This window comes from Platichthys flesus, chromosome 5, assembly GCF_949316205.1.
Source record: "Platichthys flesus chromosome 5, fPlaFle2.1, whole genome shotgun sequence".
NCBI lineage: Eukaryota > Metazoa > Chordata > Actinopteri > Pleuronectiformes > Pleuronectidae > Platichthys > Platichthys flesus.
The window spans coordinates 13,887,755-13,900,109 of NC_084949.1; the positions used below are offsets into that span (position 1 = coordinate 13,887,755).

Here is a 12,355-nt window from a genome sequence, read left to right on the forward strand (position 1 = left end):
GTGATGTCTATGTTTTTCATGAATGTTTGCGATTCTTAATGTTTCTGGATGGAGAAACTGTCCCTCATGGGAAATGAGTTTCAGTGATAAAATGTAGCCAAAGAGCATTAGCATTAAAAATGCACGTAGGGACAAAACACATTAGTGTGCGTGTGCGTGTGTGCCCACTATGTCAAATAATGTGTGGTTTGGTGTATGCACATGTACTCCTGTGTGAATTTGTGCATATATGTGAGAGTGTGACAGACTCCAGTGGCAGGCTTGAAATTAAAACCTTATGCGGAACGCATCTCTTGATTGGACTGGAATTAAAACAAAAGGCAGAAGAGCATGCCGGAAAACAATAGAGAGAGGAGAGGAAAAGAAGAGAATGGCGAGAGAAGCAGGAGGAGGAGAAGTGTATTGTCTGAGAGGGAAAGGAATGAGCGATTGCCTCTGCTGCAGTCCTACGGCTTGTGTCTGGGCTGGTTCTTATCAGAATGTCAGGCAGACCTTTCCCATTGGCTCCCTTCTGTTAGCAGTCTGCTTAAATGTGAAAGCAATTAGGGAAATTGGCAGAGTCAAAGAAACAGAGACACCTAAAAGAAAAGCTGTGATGAGGTGGAGAGCGGATATGAACAAGGAAGTAGTATGAACCTAAAGTTCAATTTGTGGTGCACAGATTTCCATCTCTGACAATACATGCAAGTGTACATGAAGAAGAGAACTACATTACAAGTGAAACACTTAAATGTGCATGATGTAATACATCAGTGAATTGATGCTTCATGTGAGCACATTCAACTAACTCTGAGAAAAAAGATTTACTAGTAACAAGTTATTTAGAATGTGGTGTGGAGCAACAAATTCCTGCATAGAGTTAAATAGTATGTGATCCACAGTGAACTACATTTCCCTTAAGGATTTTCTGAAGCCAATCCCCTCTGCTCTCACCTCTCTTAACCCCAAGTATGGAACATCTGCTTTCTCTATTCAGATGGAGCTTGCCGTTTTAATAGCTCTGGGCATCTTGCCTTGAAAAGGAGGAAAAAAAACGTTTGGCCTGGGCCCCCTGTCTTTCTCATTAGCAGTCTCTCCCAGTAACCTATAGAAGCCCAGAGATTTCCTGAAAGAGTTCTCACTGGTCAGTCTTCCCCTTTGTGGATCGCAGCCTTGACCTGTTCCCACCGCACAGTGTGAGTGTGTGTGTGTTTGTCTGTGCATGGAGCGGTCATTTCCATGAGAAAGGGAGTGTAGAGAATGGACAGGGGCCACATATTTTTTCTCTGAAGCGGCTGCAGACGCAGTTCAGGGCACAGGGGCGACATCATCCATCATGTTGTGAATAGCCTGGAATTATCGCCCCATGTTCCTGGATATCATGTGAGAGAGAGATTCTTGACAAAGGTCATCTTGGGTAAAGAAACTTGGGATGAGCCCTTTAAGAGGCATCGGAGACTGCTAAATAAAGTTCATGATGCAAGTTCCAAATTGGAGACTTTTATGAGTCTTCTCTATTTTTGTACTCTTTTGCACTATTTTCATCGTGAGTCACATGAAGTATGGTATTACATTTGTAATAATATATTGTGTATGTATATATCATTAAGAGGGACGATGAAAAGTAACTAAGTACATTTATTTTAGTACAATTTTAAGTACTTGTAATTCACTTGATCTATACATTACATTTTTCATTCATTTTATTTTAAATTTAATATTTAAAAATATCGTTTAACATTTTGGGCCAGTAGGAGGCAGTAGTCATAAGATGTATCATTTATTACAAGGCCAAAATACTTCATGATACTAAGGTGCAAAATGGAAGTTATCTCCTCAACAACCGCTGGTGGTCAATAACACCTGCTAAAATCTACTGGTAGTTGGTCAATTATATTGCGCAGAAGACCTGTACATGTACAAGTGATGTTCACTGTCTTGTCCTATATTCTGAAGTCTTGGTCCCTACAAAAAAAACATCTTTAGTTTTATTCAAGTTATTGCTAGCATGCAATGCCACTGTCATGGCGCACCACAAATGAGAGATACTCAGTGTATTGACTTAAGTTGAAGGTTTTGATGGGCCACAAATGGGACGGGCCACCAGAATTTGTTCTGTTTGCCCGATGCCCTATCCAGCGAGACATGAGAGTCCATTTCCTAAATTTTTGCTATGACAGTGGACACCCCAACGTTCTGGTAAAATGCTGCCCTCTATTTGTTTCGGAGTATGAATTCAACAGTGTGATAATTCTCACAGATTTGACCTATTCAAATTGTTTTCTCTACACTTGAATGAGCCCTTTATATTTAAATAATTTTTATTTACATCGGGAGCAGGGTCCTCTCTACGGAGGTCGCCATCTTTCTTTTTTTTTTTACAGTAGTCAGACTAAACACCTTCTGAGTTTTTAGGATAACTGAAGGGTTCCACAGGTTCTCTCTCATGATTCGAAGAGGAGGGTTTTCAGCTGCAACATGCAACTTCACCAATAGATGTCACTAAATTCTACACACTGAACCTTTAATAGAAAATAAATAGTGACAACGTTGTACTTGGTGTTAAACGATACAAATAAATGCCTGTGTCATCTTTGTTGCTTTTTGCAAGATGAGAATCCAGATTTTGTCCGACATAATGCTTGCATCCATTCTGCTTGCATCACCCTCCTCAGATCAGGAGCAGAGACACATTCGTATCCTTTTTAAGCTCACAGTCCTCGCTGCGTGCTTCAGCTGTGACCTCGGACACATGAGCCGCTCCAGCCCAGGTCCAGCCTCCGTTGTCCGCGGGGAGAGGGAGCGGGGGCGGGGCCGGAGCGCCCCGGGCGGAGCCAGCGTCCGGGCGGCCGTGGTTGGTCGGGAGTGACGTATCCGGAGCCACTTCCTGGTCCGCCCGCTGTCTGGGAGGAGGAGAGGGAGACTGCGGTGTTGTTAGTTTGAACAAAATGGCTGCGACACTACTGTCAACGAGAGCTCATTGAATACGCCTACCAGGACTGTCCGCTCCGCTGTCCGGATCCACACAGAATGTATTTCCCCGGAGTCGCTTCTCACTTCGCACCCGCGGTAGCCAGCGCGTCGCTACTCGTCCGGCTGGCGACATAAACAAAACAAAAAGAAAACATTTCTTTTTTGCACTTTAAAACAAGTTAGCTGACGGAGGCTCGCTCCAATACGAGAGAGCTCAGCGGCGATTTTTTAAATTATTATTATTAATACCGAGAACCGACTGAATTCTCCGGTTTGCAAAAAAAAAAACTCGCGAAGGTCGACGATTCTCAGCGTCAACCAGCTAACGTTAGCTTCAATTCGCTGCTTTTAAAACTCATTTTAACCGTGTTGGGTTATTATTTTTGTTTGTGTTATTAGTGGTGCGCCGTGTCTCCCGCCCCCTTTATATCGTGACGTTTTACAGATTCCTTGCGAGTGTCATTTCTCTGCGTATCTTTTTTATTTTTCCTGCTCAACGCATATTCATCACCGTGCTCGCTGTGTGTAACGTTACACCTGGCTCCGCAGCCGCTGTTTACCTCGGTCTCTTGTCACCAGTCGGCTTATACCTGCAAAGTCCTGACTTCAGAAATACGAATCGCGACTGACTCTCCGATGCTCCATCTTTTTTACGGGTAACTTCAGAGAGGACATCGGATGATGCTTTTCTGCGTCTGTTTTTCTGCCATGCACCGACTCCTCACCGAAAGCTGCCAGAGCTGTGGTTAACGCGAGGTAAGTTTTCTCATCCTGTGGTAAATAATACAAGTGTACGATTGCTGATCTGTCTTATTGGAGATACAAATCGAGACACCTTCCATAATCCACATTCAACTGATAGATTCTATAGCTTTACTATTTTCTGCCCCTGTGATGCATCTTGATTTAGCTCTTCAGCGTTCAAGTTCAAGTACCATATAATTAAAACACTTATTTGTGTTGCCACGATGTTGTGATTTCTTCACATTACTCACGTCCCCAGAAATAAATCATGCTTCTGGCTGTAACCGCCTTCTTACTGTGCATCCAAACACCCGTTCAGTGTTTTATGTGATGTTGGATTAATGAGTAAACCCTCACATGAAGCGACTGATTAGAGGTATTTTCCCTTTTCCCCCGTGTTTATGTGTGGGGGCTTGATGTGAACATGTTGTGAACTTAACTAGTGTTATATCATCGCTCTTTCACGATTGGCTGAGTGGACTGGAACACACTCTGTACATGTGAGCGTGTAATGTGATGATTTCTTGAACTGGCTGCAAACACTGGCTTTCTATTTGCAAAGTCTGTGCAGGTTTTTAGAAGGTGAAGATGTGCGAATTTATTTGTCGAGATTTTTTTTTTGATTGCATGGTGGCTGACTGAGTGGAGCTGTATGTTGATGGCAGGACTTTTGTTAAATATTTTAGTTTTGTGTCTGCATAATGTAGCTGCTGCCTTCTTCAGTTCAACACAGGCACCGTCTTACGATTTTGTCCCGATTGTCACTCGTGTCTTTCCTCTTTGGTTCGTTCCGTAGCGGTATCACATCTTTTATCCCGCACACCATCTTACATTTCACTACACTAAGTCCAATTACATTATTAAACATAGCTGTCCTGTCCCTCTTCCTCCCCCCTGGCTCAGGGATTCTGATTTAACTGTCGCTTTCCATTGCATCCCCCTTCCTGCATCCTGTCCCCAGGCACTGGAGTATAGCTTTTAATATCTCCTACGCATGTCTTAATTGAAGTACATAATTTCCTGTTCAATTTCAAACCCCTTTTTCCTCCCCCCCCCCCCCCCTCTGACATCTCTGTCATCGCGGTCTTATCTCCGTCGTCACACACCAGTGAGGTGATGAAATGAAAAATGTGCACGGGCAGCAGTGATACGCACAGATTCATTTATTTGTATGTGTGGCTTGGTGGTAAGTGCTGCAAATATTTGGATCTGAATCGGGCCGTTGATGACGCGTGTAAGGCTGTGCGAGTGTGTAACCATATATATCAAGCTCACAGCTCTTGCAGTCGGTTAATGTCCTGCAGTTGTCAATCAGGTTGTGAGCTGCATGCCCTAGACACCCAGCTGACTCACAGACACACACTGCCCTGTTCCTATCCAGGATCGAGGGGGCTCCCTTCTATACACACGCTCATCTTTCCAAAGGCTGGCAACCACGCAATAAACGATTGGCTGTTAAAAGATGTTGCAGTGTTGGTCCTCTGGTGCGTATTTAAAACTCTAGAAGAAAACATCTTAAAGCTTGTTAAGAGAAGGAGGGAGTCTGCTAGTTTTCTGAAATAGTTAAGGTTAACCCTTGCAGACACAACTGCTTCAGTACCACTGCTACAGCAGGTGGCTGTCATCTGTGGGGCACGTGTGTATATTTGGGATGTATATGGTTACTAGGTCAACAGCAAAGGTTACCCCTGATACAAGATGTGTTAAATTGCACTAAAGATTTAATCCATGCTTTCCTTTTGAACCATTTTGGGAAAAATGTAGGCTACAAAGCTCAACATAGTTATTTTTGATGGCCCTGATAGTCTTAAAAATATGTATAGTCTATCAACCTATGCCCGCATGTGGACACATAAAATCTGGAACTCCATTTTGAGGCACGTAATTGGACCATATTTGGTCCCTTTGCAAAAGGACCAAATATGAGAAAATCCATTCTCTCACTGGGGCCTGGCCTCAGTGAATTATAATACTACTTTTGTCATTTTGGCACTGTGCTTGCAGGAAACCCTTAACCCATGTTGGCTGGGGATCCAAACAGGCTCTAGGCTGTTGGCATCCAGACACTGTTTTGATTGGAGTGTAATGTAACAAAGCCACGAGGACAAACCCTGGCAGTAACTCTATCTGAAGCCCCTTATCACTGAAGGGGCAGGATCATTCGTTTAAAAGGAAACCGAAGGCTTGCTTCCCCTTGTCTGACCCTTTAAAGACAGAACTTGGAACACTGGCCCAGTCGTCAGGTTGCTATCATTAGCCTGGTTTCCAAATGTAATTGGAATGAGCCTGCTTGTCCTATGCCAACTGTTACCCCTATATATACGTTGGGTTCTTCTGTTTCCTAATTGTTGTTTCTGTACAGTAGTTTGCAATTTCAAATAAACAAGTTTTCAGACATTTTTTGTTGACCCGGGTAAATCCCACTTAGTCGCACTTGGGAAAAGTGGCTTCTGCTGTCTATCCCTTCTCCCCTGTCATTGACCTTAGCCCAGGCCTGACCGTGGTAGTTACTGAGCCTGTGATTATGAGGCTTTTCAAACAACTGGCACAGCCCTGATAGATAACGCACTTAACACCACCACAGGGTGCTGCTCCGGTAAGGGGAGGGAGCTCTGGTGATGACAGTAGAATCAGCTTTATTCGAGTGGATGCTGCTAAAAGCCATTACCCTCTTGCTCTATTCTTTGGTTGGCTATTTTGAAGTTCGGGTGTGATTGTGTGCTGGATGTAGGGTTGCCAATTGTGTTTGGTGTGGCTATTGTACAAAATGAGCAGTGTGTATGTACAGTATGTAAAGGGTAAAGGGTGACTGTTGACTGTGACCTATCAATAGTAATGATTGGTGCCACGATTGCAGTATCAATTATTCCACATTTCCTAGTGTCCAGCATAACTTAAATATTAACAGCTTAAATTTGTTATGTTGTTGTTTTTGTGTATTTCAATGTTTGTGTACTAGATGGATTGCGTCTGTTGTTTTCTTGTGAAATAATGCCTCCGGCGAAAACCTGTGCTGCCAGTGGCTCTGTTATTTAAGCTTTTTTTTTCATCCATGCTGATTCAGCTCTGGTCTGACACTGATCTGCTTTGCCATGAGACCGTTATCTCATGTCATGATACTCATTATCTTATCTTCTAGTGCTCTCAGCCCCAAATTCAACACTTCCTGATTGCAGGTTAGTAAGAGTGGAAGTTGCCCTTGCTTTTTAGATTGTGATTTAATGTGTATTAGAGGAACTAAACTATCGTTTTTGTACTGTTTGAAAGGGAGTGGATATTTGCTACTGAGCAGTAGTTTCTGTACATGTGTTAAACCTGTGTACATTTTGTATAATATGTCATACAGAGGGCTTTTGTGTGAAAGAGGTATTGGAGGTCTGTGTAACCCCCCCCCCCCCATCTTGTCCAATTTTGTGCCAATGAAGGGGGCAGGGACTTAGGGGCCCCACCAAGGGTAACCCAGGCCATGATGTAAGCAGGGGGATGGGGGAGGCGAAGCCGAGACTGGCGAGCTGCTGCCTGTGAGTCTTGGCAGTTGTCCAGGGGAATGTTCAATGTGCCGAGGTTCGGTGGAGGCCTCCTCCTCCTCTCCCTCTGCTGCATGTCGGCTAATTGGAGAGACGTGGAGAGAAGGAGAGGAGCATCACATGGAAGCTGACATTGAATCTGCAGGACATCCAACCTACAATGTTCCCTTTTCTCATGCTCCAAACCAACATTAGAAAGCCTTACGCATTATAGCTGCTTTCAGACATGCACTGATCTCCGCAGTTGCTCCCTATTTCATCTGGAGGAAGTGCACTTGTGAACGCAGATGTCAGAGTGAGATGCTCCGCCGTTTATGTGGATTTTTATTTGCGTGGCCTCCTTGTATAAAGTCCGTAGAAATTCAGGAAAAGTTGTATGAACACAGCAGTCGATCCCATGCTATATTCACAGCCAGTAAGTGGGGAGGTTGATGAAGCTTCTCACACACATACAGTTTGTGGTGCTAAGAGCCGGTGTCTGTGTGCTCCATCTCTTGCCTGAATAATGCAGAGGATTTGTTACTGTTGGGAACGCGTCTGTGCAGAAAACCTCCCCCTGTGGTGTGCATGTGTGAAAGGCAGACTGCGGGTAAACTCCATAGCCAATTCTCCATATTTTATACGTAGGTCATGTCTGAAAATGTCTTTTGTAACAGGACTTAGGGCCTGCAACACTTGCTAAGCTCTCACTCTAGGCTGTGTAAATAGCACTAACATGCCCTGTGATTGGGCCATGGCGTAGGCTTGGGAGCTCAGGCCGTTTGTTTGCGTGTCTGCACTGTTTATCACGTTATTGTCAACTTAAATACAGTCAATGAGCTTCAAGTATTTACTTTTACTCTGTATATTGATTTTAGCTGTATATTTTTAGGAACCTAGATTGAACAAACACATGTTAGAAATAATCAACAAAATTGTTCTTGTGACTAAAAACAGAATTATGGACAAATTACCTTTCAAAATCTGTTACCTGATTAAAGAATTATCTGACATTCTAAATGGGGTGGGAAGTAAGCTAGTAGCCCAACAAATCATGTTGTATCTTTGCTAATGTTTTGATGCTGAAACAGCTGAGTAATTTGATTATTTGTAGTACTGTCAGTATTTTACGATACCATCTGTAATGCAGGTTTGCAGGATTTATTTTGACTTATTGGAAGTGTAGAACTGAGGATGACAAATAAAATGTCACATTTTTATACAGAATCTGCATTTCTGCTTCTCCCTCACAACTTGTGCAGTTGTGTTTCTACTACTTCGCCATGGTCCTTTTGGCTTTATCAATAGAACTGTCTTTGGTCTTTCTCTCTGTCCTCCGTATATCAGAGCGGGCTTTGTTCACACAACAAATCTTTATGTCTGTGTTATTGCTTACACTGTAAGCAATAACACAGACAATAATTGAACAGGGAATAATTGACTAGCATTTGAGATGAGGTTTGATTATTGTCATTGCCCAGTGAAGAAACTCCAATGCTCCATCCAAAGGACAGGTAGAAAAAGAGGGCAGATGTTATGCCGAGTTTTGTACGCCTGCTAAGAAACGTTTGAGGAACTTGTTCATATGGTTAATCTGAGAGGTCAGTCATTGTATTAATGCTAATAGAACTTTATAACTACCTTAAGACAAATACTCACCCACAAACCCTCTAAACTGACAGTCGAGCATACAGATTAAGCAATTGTGCAAAAAATGCAGATGTATGCTGAACATGCACAGCCACACATTCCCATCAACACAAGCCGTCATAAGCAGAAAACACACCAGCACAGTGTTCATGACAGCTTCTTGAATTCAAGGGAAAAAGGCTTCCTTGGTCTCCTGCATTGTGCTGTTTTCCTTTTTTAATGAGCTGCCACTGTGTTAAAGTTTCATATCGACTTGGCAGAAGAAGCAGCCAAGACATTGAGAGCTAATGTTCTGGAGGTAAACCTCAAAGCTTTTATTAATAGCTCAGGCTTTCTCACTATCGGATTCTTTGACTTTTTCTGTCCATCTTGCATTCCCCTCTTTCATTACCACTCTCCACCCACCTCTTTGCCCTCAGCCAGTCCGCCAACCAAGAATATTTCTGCAACAGTTCATTGAACAAGTCCAGTGTAGCACCTATAAAGTGTCTTGTATATTTTCGCAAGCCACTCTCTCCACCTGGTGAAAGCAACACTGGTATGCACAGAGTGCTTACAAACCGAGCAGTCAGTGAGACTGTGGTGTGTGACAGAGGGGATGGAAATGCTCACCGACAACTACATTGTTATGACTGCATTTCAACGGTGGAATTTACAGGCTTGTTTTCCCCGAGCCATTCAGGTCGAGTAAACACAAATACACACCCACACATGTTTTTCTGGAGTAGTTGAGGTCTGTAGCAGGTACTGAAGAATTGTTCCACAGGGCTGTCCATGATAATTTTCCATGTAATAAGGCTCAGGAGAGTCCTGTGGCTTCTCTAATGCCACCGGAGGGGTTGCTGGTTGAATTGTAACAGTGGTGGGGGAGTGGATTTGCCACACTCTGTGGCCATGAGCCTATTACATCTATTGCTTAGAGAAGAAAATCTCTGCTTTTTCTTCCTCCTTCTCTGTGATTGGTGTTGTCCGCGGTCGAGCTAACAGCCGTACACAACACGTGAAGATTCAAGTTTTGCTTGCAGCTCTTTTTCCTTCATAAGTTATCTCTGTTTCTTTACCTCTGCTACACTCAGTCTTCACACAAGTGAAGCAGCATCTATTTTTATCCCCCCTTTTTATTCTCCTCTCTTAGCCTATCACAATTTCCTTCCCTCTCCCCTCATTTTTCTCCCTGGGTCTCTAGATACTAGCAATCAAGATGCATGGATATTTCAGTGCCAACATCCCCCCACCCCTCCGTTGTTCAGTGTCTGCCAGCCTCGATACTGCTTCGTTCAGGTTTTTCTCCCCCAACTGTCTCTTCATCGAGGATTCTTTCTCTCTCCAGCGCAGCCTCTCCCTTTCTCTCTGCTCCCTGTCTGGTTCTCCGGCGGCTGTCGTTCTTAATTGGTGTTACTCTGTGTCTGCTTCCACCCCCCCCCCCCAATCCTCATCTCTCTGTATTCTCTTCCCACCTCCCTCTCCTCTGCATCCCTGGCAGAAAAAGACAGGCTTCAGACAGACTGCCTCCCGCCTCTGTACATCAAGCTTCCCCATATGTGTCTGTGTGTTTTTATGTGATTTGGTTTTTGTGTGCTTGGAGCTCCTTGCCTCCTCATTCCTGTACAGAATGTTCCTGTTGTCATGTCTCCTTCTCTATAGCAGCATTACATTCCCAGGACATGGGTCTGTCGTTTGCAGCAAAGGAAGAGAGGACCCTGCCTCACCATGCAATTTATTCACAATTTCCCAGTGGCCCCAGATTGCTTCGACTTTGTATTCATTCAATACAAAGGTAGCTCTATCCCGAGCTTAGCTTTGTAGCTGAAATGAAAACGGAGAGAAATGGCTAGCCAAGTCTTGGCAACAGTCATTTCCAGCCAATCCAAAGCTACAAGCATTTACATAATGCAGACATATAAACGAGACATTGTAGGTAGACAGGCAAATCTGAGGCCATTCTTGACACTAACCTGCAAACATATGCCAGCTTCACAAACAGTCATAACCCCCAAAAAGTCTCAGCAGACTCTTCGATGTGTTTGTGAACATCTTGCCAGCTATCATGTCAAATACAACCATTTTTGCTTAATATACCAAGGGACTTTCTTTGCAATGTTATTTGCCTTCTCATCTAAGCTTTGATTAGTCAGCAAATTCTCAATATTACATTTTTGATATGTTAATCATGTATTAGTTTAGTTTTTAATTTGAGCCGTTAATTTTTAGCTTAAGGTTTTAGCAGTTAAGACTGGTTGTTGATGGTAGCCATAGGTGAGACTGCAGTCCTAACTAACGGTAGTTAGTGGTTAGAGTTACTGCCTGCTGATAGTTACTGGCTGTGTTATGATCTAAGGCCCCTTAATGTTAGAGGAGATCGAATGACACGCGGCTGTCTTGTAGGTTGCTAACCTCAAAACGTGACATATCTTTCCTAATTGCAGTGTCATACTGGCAGCAAGTAAATCTGATATTATAAGGCAGTGCAGAGACACCCCAGGGTCAGTGCTGAGGAAGTGCTGGTGTCAGCAGTATTTAGAGACGGGCAGAGAGAAGGTGGTAAAGAGATATGTGGGGGCAGCAGAGGACAGGGGGGAGCTAACTTTAGGACTGACTGTCAGCTCAGTCCGCTTGCTCCCATTTCACATAGCAACTGTTTTTCCAAAAGGCCGATATTATAGTAAATAATGATTAAAAGTAATTTCATATTAAGCCATCCAGAGCGTATTAACACATAGGAAATTTGACCCTTTGACCCAATTTCCCCAGCCCTTGTTTCCCGTTTTTCTTCTGTGACGGCAGCAGAAGTAACCGGATAGGGCAGATCTGCATTCATGCAGGGGCTAAAAGGTGGGAATAGCAGAATGACCCTGTGAAGTAATGCGGAGACGCTCTCTAACTTGTTTAGGGATTGAAAACTAGCATAGGGAGTGAAAGCATTTGTTTCCCTTTACACTCTCCCTTTCACGTGTCACCTTTCCCCATTGCTGATGCTTTTCGTCATCTGTTATCAAGTTGTTTGTGTTTCCTATGGCACGCTTGGAATTTGATAAAGGGGTTGTATAATTGGAGGCAGAAGTTTAGTTAAATAGCATCGTGACAGAGAAATGAACAGCAAAACATACTACACATACAGCTCACTATGAGCTATACACATGCACCCACATCCACACATGAATTAAGCTCCTGTTTATTACCTGAGGGCTTTCCTCCCCTTGCTGCTGAGGAGGCACAATGAAACACACAGACTACTTAGTATGAAAAATAGGGCTGCGTGAATGTTAGAGAAAAAGATAGCTTGTGGCAGCGGTGAAAGGAGAAACAGGGAATAAGGAAGAGAAAATCCAGCTGCAGTGGTAAAAGGTAATCTAGGGATATCAGTTTACATTTTAACCTACTGTCATGGCCACAAATTCTTCCTATGGGTTTGTCTCCAAACTCACTGTTCAACGTCTATTGATCTTTCTATTTCTGTCTCTCCATCTGTATATCTGTGTAACTTCACTCTCTTTCTTCCTCTC

The 12,355-nt window shown here is 43.4% G+C and overlaps 1 protein-coding gene across 3 annotated transcripts in view; it reads left to right on the plus strand.

Moving 5' to 3' along the window:
* The first annotated feature begins 3,303 nt into the window (after nucleotides 1-3,303).
* Nucleotides 3,304-12,355, plus strand: part of LOC133953273 (trinucleotide repeat-containing gene 6C protein-like) — a 46,033-nt gene continuing 36,981 nt past the window's right edge. For all 3 annotated transcript variants that reach the window (XM_062387097.1, XM_062387099.1, XM_062387100.1), the window contains exon 1: nucleotides 3,304-3,708. The gene's annotated coding sequence lies outside the window, so the exon portion shown is untranslated. The remainder of the gene's footprint in view (nucleotides 3,709-12,355) is intronic.